The 8,831-nt window shown below is 41.4% G+C and overlaps 2 pseudogenes; both read right to left on the bottom strand.

The window, feature by feature from the left end:
* Positions 1-2,339: 2,339 nt before the first annotated feature.
* On the bottom strand, positions 2,340-2,458 carry LOC116071808 (annotated as a pseudogene).
* A 3,968-nt stretch (positions 2,459-6,426) lies between these two features.
* On the bottom strand, positions 6,427-6,938 carry LOC116071436 (annotated as a pseudogene).
* Between the last annotated feature and the right edge of the window lie 1,893 nt (positions 6,939-8,831).

Below are 8,831 nucleotides of genomic sequence, written 5' to 3' on the forward strand. Positions count from 1 at the left end.
CTATGAGAATTAAACTCAAGACTGTCACACTTTGCACTAGACAGCCCTCCTGACTTCTAACCTTTGCCTCTGAGTTTTCTTTTCCATCATTCCTATAATCATCCTCACTCCCCCTCAGGGGACCATTCCCAAACTTGCTGGAAATATCCTTGTCTATCACTTTATCCTGAGGTCTGTCTTTGAAGTTACGATGTGTTTTTGGGTGCAGCAGGAAAGTTCCTGTCTTTGCATTTGTTCTATTGAACTGTCTTTTTATTGGGAAACTGAGACCACAGTTGTTGAGAGATATCAATTAGTAGTGTTTTTTGATTCCTGTTATTTTGTTGTTATTGGTGGTGGTAGTGATGGTGGTTTTGTGTGTGTGTGTGTGTGTGTGTGTGTGTGTGTGTTTTCCCTCTTTTGATTTGCTGCTCTGGGATTTTTCCTAGATGAAGTTAACCTCTTTAGATAGAAGTTTTACTCCTAGAGCCTCTATAAGGCTGGATTTGTTGACAAATATTACTTCAATATGGTTTACCATGGAATGTATTATTTCTTTCCATCTATTATGATTACAATTTCTGCTTGGTAAAGTAGTCTCAGCTGATATCTGAGGTCTCCGAAAGTCTGTAGAATACCTGCCCAGTCCCTTCTGGCTTTTAAAGTCTCCATTTGAGAAGGCAGGTATTGATTGTTCCAATAAGTCTGCCTTTATATGTTATTTCGTCTTTTTCCTTTGCAGTTTTTTTTTAAACTTTTATTTGTTCTTTGGGAATTTCACATCTTGCACTCTAATCCCATTCATTTCCTTCTCTCCTCATACTACTCCTCCACCCTTGCAACCTCTCCCCTCAACAGAGAAAAAACAATTTCCTCATGGAAGTTGCAGTGTGTCACAGTTTGTCCTGCAGTGTACCCTTTTGTCCACACTTCTTTGCTTGCAAGTGTTCATTGCAAAAACTCAGTCTGGTAGGAGGCCTCTAGCTTCTGCTACTCTGTCAATACTCGACTCTCACTGGGACTCCTCTGGGATATCCTGTTGTTGCCCTGAGTCGTAGAAATTCTCTAATTTTGGATCTGTAGGATTGGCCCCTTCATATACTCCAGCAGTTCATTAGTGGAGTAATGTTGGGGTGGGTCAATTCAAAGACATGGATCTGGGCCTGAGAGGTATCTGACCAGGTTAGCCTGCCAGCTTGTCAGCTCTCCCACTCTCACACCCTTGGGTTCAGCTTACCAGCAACTCTGCAAACAGGGCCAGTTTCTGCCATGCTGTCTAGGTGAGGTTCAGAGCTCATTCTCCTGAGTATTGCAGCTGGCAAGGGACATGGCCAGTTCTCCCACTCTCATAACCCTGAGATGAAGGGCACACTCTGCTGAGTGCTGCAGCAGGTGAGGTTCAGGGTCAGCTCTCCTGCTCTCATGACCCCAGGGCCAGCTCTCCTGCCTGCTGTAAGTGGCAAGGGAAAAGGGGAGGGAAAGAATTTCTCCTTTATAGATGCCACCATCCAACAGAAAAGAGGCAGGGAAGGCTTTTCCACACTCGCACCTTTAGTACTGGCTCACCCACGACCCCCATATCCAGGGCCAGCTCTACTGTGCTGCCCAGGTGAGGTGCAGGGCCAGCTCTCCTGTCTGCTGTAGGGGCCAAAGGGGGAGGAGGACTCAGCTCACCTTTGCCCATATCACCACACATGGAAGACAAGTGGCAGAGCCATCTCTCCTACACTTACGCCCTTGGGGCTGGCTCTCCTGGGTGCCCACCACCAGAGTCAGCTCTACTGTGATATCTAGGTGAGGTGCAGGGCCCAGTAACCCAAGTGCTGCAGCTGGAGCTGGTTATGGGTGGGATCATCTCTGCTGCTCTCGTGCCTCCAGGGCCAGATCTCCCATGATGTCTAGGTGAGGGGTGTTGCCAGTCCTGAACACCCCTTAGATATGAACATGTCCCCAAACAGCAGCCTAGACAAGGAACAGACTCTGCTTGGTCTTTGGTAGTAAAAAATTCCTGCTGCTTCAGGGCCACGGATCCAGATGTGGTCTCCAGTAGCAGCACAGGTCAGGACCCCACCGAGGTCCCCGGTGGCATCACCAGCTACTCACATCAGGCTGCTCCACACTGCCCTTGAGTCTCATTGTTCCTACACCTTCTGTTTCTCTTTCTCTTCCACTTCTCCACCATTTACTTGTTCCTCTTAGTGGCACCCAGTGTCTCTGAGTGTCTAGGGTCATCTCAGGAATGCTCTGCCCTGCTTGTAAATTATGACACTATGTAGGGGGTCAACTAGGACATGGTGTGCCTGCTGCAAGCCTGCATAGCACCGGACTAGTGATTATCTCAGGCTCAGGTATTTTTAGAGAATGTTAGGGTGCTAATCATTCAGAACGCTGAGCTTAGACACAACCTCTCTCCTCTCTGCCACCTACTAATGCACAATGTGACACAGCAGCCACGCCTGCAACGACTCTAAGGGGCAGGCCCCTAGCAGTTTTTAATATTCTTGTTTTGCATGTTTAGTATTGTCTTAATTATGTAATGAGGAGACTTTCTTTTCTGGCCTAATTTTTTTAGTGTTCTGTATGTTTCTTGTATCTTGATAGATATCATTTTTTTTAGGTTAATAATTTTTTTATGATTTTGTTGAAAATATTTTCTGTGCTTTTTACCTGATATTTTTCTCCTTCCTCTATTTCTATTATTCTTAGATTTTGGTCTTTTCATAGGTTTCAGATTTTCTGGAGTTTTTTTTGGGGGGGGAGGTTTTTTTTATTTAACATTTTCTTTGACCAATGTATTCGTTTCTTCTGTTGTGTTTTTAATAACTCGAGTTCTATCTTCTATTGCTCATATTTTGTTGGTGAGGCTTGCCTCTAAGATTTCTGTTTGATTTTCTTTTCTTTTTTTTTTATTCCTAGATTTCTTTCAGTTTGGGTTTTCTTTATTGATTCTATTTCCACATTCAGGTCTTGAGCTCTTAACCATTTCCTTTCACTATGTTTTTATAGATTTCTTTAAGGGATTTATTCATTTCCTCTTTTAGGATCTCTATTTTATTTTTAAAATTATTTTAATATTTTTGTTTGTTTTGTGTGTGCTTTAGCTATGATGTGATATTCAGGGCCTGTATTTGTAGGCTGACTAGGGTCTAATGGAGACATTTTCCCTGCTGTTATTCATTGTGGTTTTATGCTGGCACCCAGGCATGTGAGTTTAGGAAAATAGTAATTCTAGGTACTGATATCTGGTCTTATCTTTGGTTGGTGTTTTGTTCATTGGTTTATGTATGTCTCTGATTCTTAGAAAGATATGTTGGCTGTGTGTTCCCTGATAGCAAATTCTTCTGGGATCCTGACACGTGTGATCAATATGTTTTTAGGTGTTGTGGAGTAACACTTGGTAATGGGAATTGACTGGGAAGAGGGGTTGAGCGGTTATTTAGGATGGAAGAAAGCCTTCCACCAGGATCTGCACATGTCCCTGAGAATGAGGCCAGAGAGTGAACACAGGCTATAGCAGAAGGCCTGCTGCAGACCTGGGGATGAGACTGGAGGATTGGCCTAAAGAGGAATGGATGGAGAGGTGACAACCTGCAGTTAGTCTACTTACTTTCCTGGTCAGAGTGTCCTGCGGGTTCCTAGGGGATACCTAACATGGTTGGGCTGGTGGAGTGCCTGATTTCTAACAATATTCACCCCTCCTCTAGTTCTTTACAGACTGACTGCACTCCTTACCCACCCCGCTCTGTGTCTTCTTTTTATCCACACTGAGTGGCTCTCTCTGTATTGAGCCATCTAGTATACTTGCTCTACCTTTAGATAACCAGTTTTCCCAGCACATCTTGACCTATCTTGATGTGCTCTAAGGGGGCACCATTATTAATATACATGGCTTACATTTTTCCTTTGCAGACTGGATTTTGGATCTGTACTGTACTTCAGTCACAGATGCCTAGTAAATGTTTTTATTTTTAAGTAGGGAAAAATAAAATTAGTATCACTTCAGTTTCTCTATATGTAATGTCATTTCTTTTCAGATAATGAAAGGGTGAAAGTATATAAATTGTGATAAAAATTAGTACAGAGATCATTAATTACCTCAAAGTCTAAGTTAAATTTCATTTAAAAAAAAACACCCATGGTTTCTTGTTCGGAGTTAATTTCTGAACTTTTTTTCTGCTTCTCACATGTAGGGCAGAGCTCACACCTCCCAACAGTGCAGGTTGCCACATTACCTGTTGTTCATCATGGTAGAAAGTGAGAGAAAAATAAAGAGATGGGAGTGGTTTAGGTTCTTTCACAAATAAAGAAGGTATACTCCAACTGAGGGTCAGCAGAGTCATGTCTTATGAGTTTGAAGAATATACTCACACACAAGCCTTTGGTTATTAGTTATAATTAAGCACTTATTTTATGCTAAAATTGCCTTGAGGATTTGCAGTAATGAGGGCTGGGGAAAGCTCTTTTTGTAACTTACCTGCTTTACAGAATTCAAAGTACCAGTCTATTTTGTGCCTTCTAATTTGTAGGAGCCACTAAAGACAAGTATGCCTGAATTGTGCTTGAAATATCAAAACAGTGTTACAGTTGGAGCTTGTTATCTCCTTCCCACGGGCAGTGCTTTCCTTCTGGCATACAGAATCGCTAAAAAGCAAGAATAGAAATGTATTATTATTTTTATTTTTGCAGAAGGCAATGAACATTAGACAAAAAATCTCAGGAAGGAGTTAGTTCTATTAAGAGACTTCAGTTGTCCTCACTGGGACGCTAACTACATGGAGCTTCTCTCTTCTTTTGCCACCCTACATCATATGGAATGAAGTGTAACAATTACCCAGACTTTATCTTTTATAGGAAAAAAATTTAGACTAGAATTTTTTATTATGACAAACATGCACTTCTGCATAATATGCTTGGGCTAATTTTCCTTAAAGAACTTACCAATTTTCCTAGCACTTACTTTTGAACTGACATTATTGGTAGAGTTATCAAAGGAAATATAAAAGACTAGACTCTAGTTCTCCTAAGGCTCTCATGAGCTCCCTTAAGAGAGATGCTATGTTCTTTCATAATCAGACTCAACCCAAAAGATGACTAGGTTTGGGGACTCTTATAGTCAGTCATAGGCCAATTCACTAGAGTACTAACCGAATGACTGACATGCATATAGGCCTATAGGGAGTGTTCCTGGGATCAAAATATATCTAGATTAGCAAAAACAAGATTGGGTAGAAGGATCTCTAGGTTTATGGTAACTTTTCAGTTACTCATAACTTGAACTGGTTCTTCTGTACCTACCTGTCATGGATTGAGAGAAAACAGTGTAACCTTGTGTCAGTTGCTTTATGATGAAGGCTATGATTTGACAGTAGGAGTTGGAGGGACAGAGCTTCAACTTTGGTTTAGTGTCATGAGTGAAAGAAGTTATGGCAAAATCCGTGAAGCTGGAATGATGTGACATTAAGTTTGTACCCATAGCACCATAGACAGTGGGATTTTTTTTTATTTCTACCAAAAAGTTTAATACAAAATGACTATTTTCTTGTGTTTGTTCTTGTTTATATGTATAGATATCTTCTTATGCAGACTCTCCTGACAGATCCAATTCATTCATCTGCTCATTCACTTACTCACTTACTTGGCAAGCTGTTCCATGATGATATTTGAGGATAGGTTCTAGAGCACTCTTACTGATAGTTGAGACTTGGAGAGAGCATTTAAAAGGGATTCTTAATAAACACTTACAGGTAATACACAGCAGTAAAAGCTCATAAAAATATTTACTAAAAGAGTGTTTGTGGACAAAGTAGACAGTAGATTTCTTTGTATTACTGAGCATGGTAAGAAGTCATTTGTCTTCAAACATCAAAGCATGTCTCCCTTTCAGGGATTGTTTCTCTAGGAGAAAGAGGGCCTGTGAGAAGTCCTTCAGCAGAAAGACAAATGGTAAGAGTGCTAACAGTCCTACTCCAATCTCCATGCATGAGAAATAATGAACAAAAGCAAAAGGAAGATTTTAATATTAGGTTTTTTTGAAGCACTGAAAAAATGTGCACACATACATATACACACACAAACACACACAGACAGACCATACACACACACACACACACACATACACATACACACACACATACACAGGTTTTGACCATGAGTTGCAATTTATCAGCTCTTTAATCAACACTAATCTAATCTATATAAAAGATTAGACTCAATTGAATGGATTCCTATTAGAAGCCAGTGATAGTCTTTCCTGAATGCTTTTTGTGGAGTGTTTTTCAAGTCTGAACACTTTACTGTGTGACTGGTAGAAAAGGAATGATTATTTGGGAGTGGTACAATGATCTTGCCCTTTATTGTAAAATGAATTTTTTTTATCAGATCTTGCCTCGAGTTTATTTGTAAAAACCGCATAAGACACTGGTCATCTGCAAACAGTGTGTAAGTAGGTGTGTCCCAGCAGTCCATCTGTCTTCACACTGGCAGGAGCCTTTTCTATGGGGCCTTCACAGGGGCCTGGGCACCTTTGGGAACCTGGGCTGGAGCTGAAGCCTGGGCCTTAGCTGGAGCTGTGGCCTCTGCCTTTGTTTGAACCTTGGGCTTTGGTTGGCAGAGCCTTTGACCCTTAGCCATGTACCTTCGAATTTTCTTCCCAAGCTTGGGGTGAGCGATGAATGCCAGACGGCTGAGTTTGGGGCTGGGACCCTTTGACATCTTGGGCTTGATGGCCTGAGCCTTCACCAGGGCCTTGATGGCCTCTGTGCGTGCACTCACTGCCTTTGCATTGTTGGTCTGCATCTTCTTCAGGCCTTGTTGTGCTTCTTGGCAAAGCGCATGTTCCTCAGGAACTTGGGGTCAACCCCCTTTAGAAATTCGTATCTTTATGACCAGGGTTTCTTGATGCCATTTCTGTGCCATTTGCAGGACTGGTTGTGTGTGATGTGGTTCTTGGACTTGGCCATGTCTGCACAGCAACCTGCGGCTCCCCTGTAAAATGAATTTATAATTCTAGCTAGCCCGTAGAAAAGACATACAATCCAGGTATTTTATTTACAAGCCTTAAGCCTAGATTAGAAAGGTTAGATCTATTCTAACTTGTTTCCCAGCTACAAATTCCCTTGTTACTTGCTGTTTTTCCTGGATATGTACCCATGGTCCTCCTGTCATGGCAGCCTTTTCCTCTCTCCATGTCCTTTCTTCTTCTCCTTCTACCTTCAACCCACTCACTTGATCCTCAAATCCCACCTTTCTCCCTTCACTGCCCAATCATAGGATCTAGCCTTTTATTGACCAATTAAATTGGGGAGCAAGGCTTACATCCCATCACTTGATGTACATGAGGATCTGCTGGTTGGGTGCAACCACATCTTGAGAGCCAATATCTTCGATTAGAATATAAGCAGTGTCAGACTCACCCACTATACCTTATACTTTTTTTCTTTCTTCAGTTTTCTGATTGTGCAGTGTCCTCCAGGTCTGTGTGGGCAATCCACCCAATAGTTTGCTGTATTTCATCGGGGAAAGAATGATTTCTTTAGTCACCACGAAACATACGCTTTTGCTATTTAATCTAGTTATTTGTAAATATTTTAGCTTTTTAAAAATCACTTCACTTATATCACTATACTTGTTAATGAAAAGTATCAAGAATAAAAGGAATAGAAAGACTCCAGATAAAAGTACAGCCTTAAGCACTGTGATATACATTTTGAGGCAGGCAAGCATAGGGACTCACTCGGTGACTTGGGACTCCACTTGGTTTGAGCTGTGCACTTGGCAGCCTGAGACCTTTAACTGAATACACATACACACACCCTACTATGAACATGTTTCTGAGAAACTTGTTAGCAACCCAAGACTACCATCTGCACTGAGCTGCATGCACATCCCTCTCTGAACAATGGACTTGGTTCCTTCTCATTCAAACAACCATCAAACTGAGAAAGAGTTCAGTCAAACCCTAGTTATGCTGGTAGGGAGGCGAAGTCAGGCAAAACTAGGTTTTGAAGCATGCTCAATAAGACAAACTGTTCTCAAAGTGAACTTTTAGGGAGAATCTTCTATTTATTAGCTTATGCTTACACATAGTTGGAAGTATATATGATTAAAACCAGATTCAGTATGGGAAGGGACATATAAAGTAAAAAAATCTAGCTAAATAACTTAATCTATGAGTCAAGATAAAGGACCACTCACATTATACCTCTTAGCAACCAAACTCTTCTTTTTGATTGACATAAAATGAACCTCCAAACAATAATTGAAGCCTTTGCGTACCCTTATTAGTGTAGCTTGCTGGCAGTCATGATCATGATCATGCATCTGACCTGTCCTATCACTTTGCTTTGGACAAGTATTCTTGCTACTCAAGTCTATATATGCTTTATTAACACTTCAGACAAGATGCCAAGAACCAAGAATCACCTGACTTAGACTGACCACAGGTAACAGTTGTATACTTTACCTTTTAGAAACCATTATTTGAATATATAATTTGGTGGCTTTTAGTATTAATTTTGTACTAATGTGTACCAAATACCTATAAACCTGGTAGCTTGAAAGCACCATACCCAACGCACTTGTTTATAGTTCCCTAGGGCAAATCATCTCACCAAGCTGACATCAAGCAGAAGATGGTCTGGTCTTGTCTTTATGTTCTCAGGAATAATCTTTCAGCTCATGCACATTGCTGAAGAGTTTACAAGGGATTGAGTTCCTATTCTCTTGCCAGTTCTGGGCTGAGGACTACGCTCAGGTCCCAAAAGCAGCTTTCTGCTTGTGTCTAGATTCATGATACCTCTCCTCCTCCTCCTCCTTCTCCTCCTCCTCCTCTCCTCCTCCTCCTCCTCCTCCTC

Source organism: Mastomys coucha, unplaced genomic scaffold (genome assembly GCF_008632895.1).
Source record: "Mastomys coucha isolate ucsf_1 unplaced genomic scaffold, UCSF_Mcou_1 pScaffold22, whole genome shotgun sequence".
Lineage (NCBI taxonomy): Eukaryota > Metazoa > Chordata > Mammalia > Rodentia > Muridae > Mastomys > Mastomys coucha.